The sequence below is a fragment of the Ovis canadensis genome, chromosome 26 (genome assembly GCF_042477335.2).
Source record: "Ovis canadensis isolate MfBH-ARS-UI-01 breed Bighorn chromosome 26, ARS-UI_OviCan_v2, whole genome shotgun sequence".
NCBI lineage: Eukaryota > Metazoa > Chordata > Mammalia > Artiodactyla > Bovidae > Ovis > Ovis canadensis.
Genome location: NC_091270.1, coordinates 33,083,991 through 33,093,047, shown reverse-complemented (window position 1 = coordinate 33,093,047; position 9,057 = coordinate 33,083,991).

Here is a 9,057-nt window from a genome sequence, read left to right as displayed (position 1 = left end):
GGAAGTCAGTGAAGACTCTTAGCATGGTTTTAGGGCCCAAGTCAGATCATTTTCAAGGTGTGTTTTGCAAGGCGGAGGACTGATGGAAGTTGGGCCACGGTTATGACATCAGAGCACGGGATGTTCCTCCCAGAAGGCGAGGTACCTAATGAGTCTTGGTGTGATGCTGCTGTTCCTGCTCATCAGGCTATGTTAGGTGATTCATAGGTTTGTCTTTCAGGAGTAAATTGCCTAAAACCAGTTGTTAAATTACCTTTGTTTGGTCTTAAGTATTAACAAAAGTGTAGGCCATTAGGTTGTTTTTAGTTCCCATTTTTCGTTTTTGGCTTCTGGGCCTGTGGGATTTTAGTTCCCTGACCAGAGTTTGAACCCGCATCTCCTGCCTTGGAAGCACAGCATCCTAACCACTGAGCTGCCAGCGAAGTCCATCAGTTCTCAATTCTTAGACAAGAAAATTTTTCCTAGTAGTTTCCAAGGAACTTCCCCTTACCTTAACCAGTACATTTCTGTACATTTCATATGCAGAGATAGAGCAACATGGTATGAATATTTCTCTGTATCTGTGGGTAGGTGGCGAGATACAGGGTCATACAAAAATGGTAAAGATGCTACTCTTTTCCCTTTGTATCATCCAAATAATTAGTTCAATTTTTCTGAGAGCCATTATTCAGCCTCCTGTTTTCTTACCACATTAAATCAGTGTGTGTGCATGCGTGCTGGGTCGTGTCTGACTCCTTTCAACCCTGTAGACTGTAGCCCACCAGGCTCCGCTGTCCATGAGACTCTTTAGGCAAGAATACTGGAGTAGGCTGCCATTTCCTCCTCCAGAGGATCTTCCCCACCCAGGTGCTGAACCCTCTTCTCCTGCAGCTCCTGCCTTGGCAGGTGGATTCTTTACCACTCTGCCACCTGGGGAGCCCTCATGTCAGTGTGTGTCTTTCATCTAAATCTCTGGAGATTCTTTTGTGTTTGTTCCCCTGACTTATTGCTCTACTGTAGCCTGCAAGCCAATTATTACATTTTCAGGAATAGTGACAGTCAATTGACATCATGTTCATACCTTGAGATCAGTCATACTGGATGTATTCACACTGCAGAAGTCCCACACTCCCAGCTGGCTGCAAAACTCTGACGAGCACACCACTGCCCGTGTAGCCCACTGTTAAAGTATTTCGTTTTATAAGTGATTTTTCAGGAAAGAAAGGAATTGTTGAACTTAGCTATTCATTTGCTATAAGGAATGCCATTTCTTATAAGCCCTCTAAGGTTATGAAACCAAAAAATGTTATGAAAAACATAGAGTTTTAAGTTTCCATGTGTTTGGAAACTATACTCAATTAGATTTTGATATTTTTCAACTCTTGTACTTTAACTCACCTGACTGCTACTTGTTCCTTTTTTTCTTTAGCTATATTTTTTTAAGTTTTTATTTTATACTGGAGGATAGCTGATTAACAATGTTGTAATAGTTTCATGTGAACAACAAAGGGGCTCAGCCACACATGCACATGTATCCATTCTTTCCCAAACTCCTCCCATCCAGGCTACCACGTAACATTGGGTAAAGTTCCCTGTGCTGTACAGTAGGACCTTGTTGGTTATCCATGCCTTTAGTTCAGTTCAGTTCAGTTCAGTCGCTCAGTCGTGTCCGACTCTTTGCGACCCCATGAATCGCAGCACACCAGCTATATCTTTGTCTTCAAGATTTCATGAGCCTTTGAGTAAGCTGACTGGCTGGTGCAAAAAAGCTGACGAACTCCCACTGTAGATCTTCTTGCCCATCTGAGTAGTAAAAGCTTCATTTGTAGTCAGATCATTTAAATGAGAATTCAGATGACAGCATTCTTATCCTCTGAGCTCATTCTGTGTTGTACTTCCACTTACGCTTTTCCCAAAATCACCTTTCTTCCTGTCCTCCAGTCTAGCTTTCAGAACATCTGACAAACACCTGAAAAAATGCCTGGTAGCTAGTAGGTGCTTAGTATTGGTGACTTGTTATGCAATTAGACAACTGCCAAATTATATATGGGGCAATTTCTTAGTTCCCTAGGACTACCTGCTGTGATAGATTATTACACACTGACCAACTTAACAGATTTATTCTCTCACAGTTCTGGAGACCAGAAGTCTGTGTTTTGGTAGGATGTGTTCCTTCTCAAGGCTGTAGGGACAATCTGTCCCAGCCTTTTCCAGCCTCTGATAGATCCAGGCAGTGCTTTTCTTTTCTTTTTTTTTAAGGTGGTCCTTTCATACAGTTGCATTGCTCCACCCCTGCCCCATCTTCAAATGGCCTCCTTCCCCTCCTCCGTGTCTCAGATAAGGACACTTGCCATTGGATCTATTACCCATGGAGTTGCCTAGATCTGCAAGGACCAAATGGTCACAGTCACAGTTCCTGGGAATGAAAGCATGTATGTACCCTGTTTTTTTTTTTGGTTGCACTGGGTCTTTGTTGCTGTGAGTGGTTTTTCTCTAGTCATGTCAAGTGGGGGTACTCTGTGTTGCGGTGCATGGGCTTCTCACTTTGGTGGCTTCTTTTGTTTCCAACCTCGGGCTCTAAAGTGTGACGGTTTCAGTAGCTGCAGCTTGTGGGCTTTAGAGCACAGGCTCAGTAGTTGTGGCACATGGGCTTAGTTGCTCCATGGCATGTAGGGTCTTCCTGGACTAGGGATCGAACCCATAACCCTGCACTGGCAAGTGGATTCTTATCCACTATACCACCAGGGAAGTCCTCTACATATCTTTCTGAGGGCCACCACTCAACCCAGTTATAGGTTCTAGTGCTAGAAAAATGAACAAAACACTGAGCTCACAAAAAGTTTACAGTCTAGACAAACATATAACCGGAGAGCTACAATCTTGTAGAGTCATACCAAGTATTAGCAGAACCCAGAAGAGGAGTACTTTTACTCATTATAGCATATACTGAGTGGGGCGAATTTTAAAAAAAATCTTGGAGGGGGCCAAGCAGCTTCTAAGCAGAAGTTTAAAAGATAAATGTGAGTTATCTAGGACAGCAGCCCCCAACCCTTTTGGCACCAGGGACTGGTTTCATGGAAGACAGTTTTTCCTTGGATGAGGGATTAGGAAGGGGACATGCTTTCAGGATGATTCAAGTGCTTTACATTTATTGTGTACTTTATTACTGTTACATCTGCTCCATCTCAGATCCTCAGGCATTAGATCCCAGAGGTTGGGGACCCCGATCTAGGACAGTGTGGGTGACTTGGAGAAGGTCATCTTGGCAAAAAGAACAGTCTCATGAAGTCAAAGAGAAGTAGGTGTTTTGAGTAGGAAAATTCCAAGGAGTTCAGTATTGCTGGAATGGAAAATTGCTCATAGGTAGTGGTGAGTAAAGGTAAGACAGGAAGTGATGAGGTGCTCTCTGATTTGACGTGCTGTGAGATCTGGGGCCCTTGTTCTAGTGCAGACTCTGGTGAGGCAGACAGGAAATGTGCCTGCAGTTCTGCATCTCTGAATGCAGATGCTGACGCCGTGTATCTCCAGACCTTACAGAGCCACACAGATTTAGACCAGTAGATTGAAATCCTGCAGATGTAGAAGGAAATGAATGAAGCAGGGCAGAGTTAACTGGAGTGATCCAGAGAGCCTTTCCACTCCAAGAAAATGTTGCTTGATGGAAACATCTGTTTCTGCCAGATCTTGCCATTATTTTCCAAGAGAAATAGGAATCAGTGTTTTTATCTGAAATTGTTCTAACAACTGAAAGAAGAAAAGGTTGATCAGCTAGTTCTAACTTTCGACCTGTGTCAGAACCTTCGAGATGCTTTCAAGACGAGTGTCCCCATGGCAAAGTGCAATGAAAGAATCGTAAAGAAATAACCTGGGATTTCCCTGATGGTCTAGTGGCTAAAACTCAGCCCTCTCAATGCAGGGGGCCTGGGTTCAATCCCTGGTCAGGGGACTAGATCCCACATGCCACAACTAAAGATCCCCAGTGCCGCAACTAAGACTTGGAGCAGCCAAATAAATACATATAAATGAATAAATAAAAGAAATAACCTTATTGGGCTTCCCCCTGGCTCAGTGGTAAAGAATCCAGCTGCCAAGGCAAGAGGACGCAGGTTCAATTCCTGGTCAGGGAAGATCCTTGGAGGAGGAAGTGGCAACCCACTCCAGTTTGCTTGCATAGGAAATCCCATGGATACAGGAGCCAGGTGGGCTATAGTCCATGGGGTCTCAAAGAGTAAAACATGACTGAGTATAGAACACAACTTTACCGGAGACAGCTGGGATAAGGATGGCCTGAGACATGAGACCTTCTACTTACTCTTGAAACACCTGCGATTATCCCACCAAAAAGGCAGAAATAGCAAGTGTCATGAAGCAAATTCTAGTTGATGGAAATGATGGCTCATTCTGAAGAGATGGAATGACCTCATGGACATTATTTAGTATAAAAAAAAAAACAAGAAAAACTTCCTGATTTTCTCTTGTGACTATAGAAAAATGAATCTGGAGTTTTAGTATGGCCAGTGTTTGGTAAAAGGTGGTTTTCTCAAGGTTTCCTCAAGGCATAATTTGGTAGGGAAGCACCATGGAAGGGCTTGAATGTAAACCTTTTAAAATCAGGCTCTAATTTTTATTTGGCAAAATCAAGTAACTTTGTGTCATCCTTGAAGGGAAGTCATCATTGAAGAGGTGCAAGAATACACAGAACTATGCAAAAAAGATCGTCATGACCCAGATAATCATGATGGTGTGATCACTCACCTAGAGCCAGACATCCTGGAATGTGAAGTCAAGTGGGCCTTAGGAAGCATCACTACGAAAAAAGCTAGTGTAGGTGATGGAATTCCAGTTGAGCTATTTCAAATCCTGAAAGATGATGCTGTGAAAGTGCTGCACTCAATGTGCCAGCAAATTTGGGAAACTCAGCAGTGGCCACAGGACTGGAAAAGCTCAGTTTTCATTCCAATCCCAAAGAAAGGCAATGCCAAAGAATGTTCAAACTACTGCACAATTGCACTCATCTCACATGCTAGTAATGTTCAAAATCCTCCAAGCTAGGCTTCAACAATACATGAAACATGAACTTCCAGATGTTCAAGCAGATGTTCAAGAAAAGGCAGAGGAACCAGAGGTCAAATTGCCAACATCCGCTGGATCATCGAAAAAGCAAGAGAGTTCCAGGAAAACATCTATTTCTGCTTTATTGACTATGCCAAAGCCTTTGACTGTGTGGATCACAATAAACTGTGGCAAATTCTGAAAGAGATGGGAATACCAGGCCACCTGACCTGCCTCCTGAGAAATCTGTATGCAGGTCAAGAAGCAGCAGTTAGAACCGGACATGGAACAACAGACTGGTTCCAAACTGGGAAAGGAGTATGTCAAGGCTGTATATTGTCACCCTGCTTATTTAACTTATATGCAGAGTACATCATGAGAAATGCTGGACAGGAAGAAACACAAGCTGGAATCAAGATTCCTGGGAAAAATATCAATAACCTCAGATATGCAGATAACACCACCCTTATGGCAGAAAGTGAAGAGGAACTAAAAAGCCTCTTGATGAAAGTGAAAGAGGAGAGCGAAAAAGTTAGCTTAAAACTCAACGTTCAGAAAACTAAGATCATGGTATCTGGTCCCATCACTTCATGGCAAATAGATGGGGAAATATTGGAAACAGTGACAGACTTTATTTTTTTTGGTTCCTAAATCAGTGCAGATGGTGACTGCAGCCATGAAATTAAAAGACATTTGTTTACTCCTTGTAAGGAAAGTTATGACCAACCTAGACAGCATATTGAAAAGCAGAGACATTACTTTGCCAACAAAGGTCCATCTAGTCAAAGCTATGGTTTTTCCAATAGTCATGTATGGATGTGAGAGTTGTACTATAAAGTAAGCTGAGCGCCGAAGAATTGATGCTTTTGAACTGCGGTGTTGGAGAAGACTCTTGTGGACTGCAAGGAGATTGAGTCAGTCCATCCTAAAGGAAATCAGTCCTGAATATTCATTGGAAGGACTGATGCTGAAGTTGAAACTCCAATACTTTGGCCACCTGATGAGAAGAACTGATTCATTTGAAAAGACCCTGATGCTGGGAAAGATGGAGCGCAGGAGGAGAAGGGGACAACAGAGGATGAGATGTTTGGATGGCATCACCGATTCAATGGACATGAGTCTGAGTAAACTCCAGGAGTTGGGGATGGACAGGGAGGCCTGGTATGCTGCAGTCCATGGGGTCGCAAAGAGCTGGACACGACTGAACGACTGAACTGAACTGAACTGAACTGAACTGAAGGGCCACGTTGATGGTATTCTCAGGAAGTGAGGTTGCAATGTAGTCTAGGTCCCCCTGTTGACTGAAAGAGCGGCCCTAACACCTCCTCCCCCCAAGGAAGAAGGCAATTCAATGGAGATGTTTGTATCTATCCTGTTTTCCCATAGAGGGTTGGGGACAGAATTGTATGGTTCAAGTAAGCCGGTTTGTTGATTTAACTAATATGCTATGATTCAACTAATATGCTATGAACTAGGTGTTTGTTGAACGTCCTAAGAGACTGACCGAATGTTTTCCTTACACTTAAGAAAGGAACTAATATATTATCTTCCTTCAAATTTTGTTATGAACAACTCCTTTTGACAGCTCATGGAAAACACTGGAAGTTTGTGTTGTTAAATGTCTGAGTTGTCATGAGTGACTGCCTCCAGCTCCATCACACAAATACAACTGTAATTAATTTGATATGGAGTATTTCTTGCAATTCTCTTCCACTATTAAGGTTTTAATTTGTGTAACCGGAATCATACCATGTATAATTATAAAATGCACTCTGTTTGCTTTGATAACTAAATTATAAGGCAACTTGTTTTTAAAATGTGTTTTTTGAATAGATAATACACTTTTCTACATCTACTCACCATCCTACCAAGTATTTCTCTCTGGAGAGTCTGTAAATATACAAACGTGTATAGTTCTTTTTAACAAACTAATTATAGTACTATTCCACATTTTTTCTTCACAAACATGAATTGTTTTATTTCTCTGTTTTCAAAATTTTACTGAAATACATGATGTTATAACAGATAGCCTTGTATAACATCATTTCATGTAATGCATGTTCAATTATATTTTAGAGGGAAATTCCTAGTAGAATCAAAAAGCATATGCCTTATGATTTTTATATATGTCATTATTCTCCATAGAAATACCAACATACATTTTAACTTACAATTGTTTCTTTCCCTTTGACTCAGTATGATGCTTCTTATAAGCATTCTTAATGCATTTAATCATTTTTTAGAAATATTCATGTATAATGGTATGTATATATATAAGCACATATATATGTGTATATATATAAACATAAGTTTGTATGTATATATATATGTATTTTTTACAAGTTGATAACCTTATTATAATAGATTCTACAGCCATGTGTCCTTTTAAACATGTCAATGGTAACTGAATTTTCAGATGTGCTTCACAAATGGAGTGCTTTACTGCTGAGCTCAGAAACTGAAGGACCCTCAGTAGAGGCTGGGGCCCGGCTGGAGGCCCCGGGTGGGTGTGTGTTGAGTGGATGCCATCACTAGCAGAGGATACCGTCACAGTTGCCAAGTGTGGGTCTGTGGGTCTTGCTTCATGCACAAACACACATATAAATATATAAGTGTGTGTGTGTGTATATACACCTACACATATCTATATAGTGAGAGTGACTAAAGAATAATTAAACATCTGTGAACTCATCACCTAATTTGAAGAAAGAATATATGTGTGTGTGTGTATATATGTATATTACTAGTGTCTTAGATGCTTTCTCTGGACTCTTCCCTGATAGTTTCTCTCCTCTTCCTTTCTCAAAATAATTAATATTTTAAATTTTGCATTTATATCTTTTACATGTTTTTGTTGTCTTGTTTCTTTGTTTCATTTTTGGCCATGCGCCTGTGGCGTGTGGAATTCTTGTTCCTTGACCAGGGATCAAACCTATGCCCCTCTGCATTGGAAGGGAAGAGTCTTAACCACAGGACTACCTGTTGTCTGTTTTTTTCTTTTTTAAATTTATAAAAGTTGTCTGTGTATTAAGGAAGTTATTCTTTTCTAATATTCGTTGTAGACTTCTCCCAATTCTGTTTGTTTTATGTTGCTTTGTATACTTTTTGCAGTTTCTCAGTTTTGTGGTATGTTTAGAAAAACCCTCCCCAATGTGACATTATTTTTTTAAGCCCCCTTTTATGATTAGTTTTCTTTTACTCTTGGCTGGTATCTTTGCATATGCTCCTTTCTGAATTTTAGAATCAGTATTCAGTCCTTCCTTAGAATATTACTCCCATCATAGATGTTTCTTGATATTATTTCCGGCCATCTGTGAAATCTTACATTTACCCTTTTTCAGAATCTTCATCAATAGAGGCCGTTTGTTGAATAATTAACAATCTAACCTTGGAATTTTCAGTTTACCTGATGCTGTAGCTGTGGATTTTGCAGAAAACAGTTCCTAATGCAGAATGTAAAGAATATCTAGCCTGGAAGAATCTTACTGGATTTGAATGTGCTGTTTTCATTCTTAAAGAGTGTTAATAATGATTAATATAGAAAATTTGGGTTGACTACATCAATTTGTACCACCTGGAGGTAAACCAGTGTTGTGAACATTTTAATGTATTTCCTTTCAGTTTATTCCTTTATGAATGTATACATATTTTTAATCTTAAATTAGGAAGAAAAAATAAATTAGGATTAAGATATTTAGTATTCTATGTCCTGCTGATTTCATATTATAACGTCTAAATATCTTCCTGTGTCAATACAAGTCTAAATCATTTTAATGGCTGTATAGCTCCATTCTATATGAATGAATTACCCCATGTTTTGGTTGGATTCAGTTAAGTTACTTACAATTCTGTTTATCTGTACATATGACAGGCAGTACGGCCTGGTTTCAGTCACACATAGTTCTGTGTTTGGGATGGAAGTTCCTGCAAAGTGCTTTTCAAGTGGAAGTGATAAGGAAGTAGAGATTAGAAACTTCTGGTATACCTGTAGAACACAGTCAGACCTTGTAAAAATAATGTAGCATT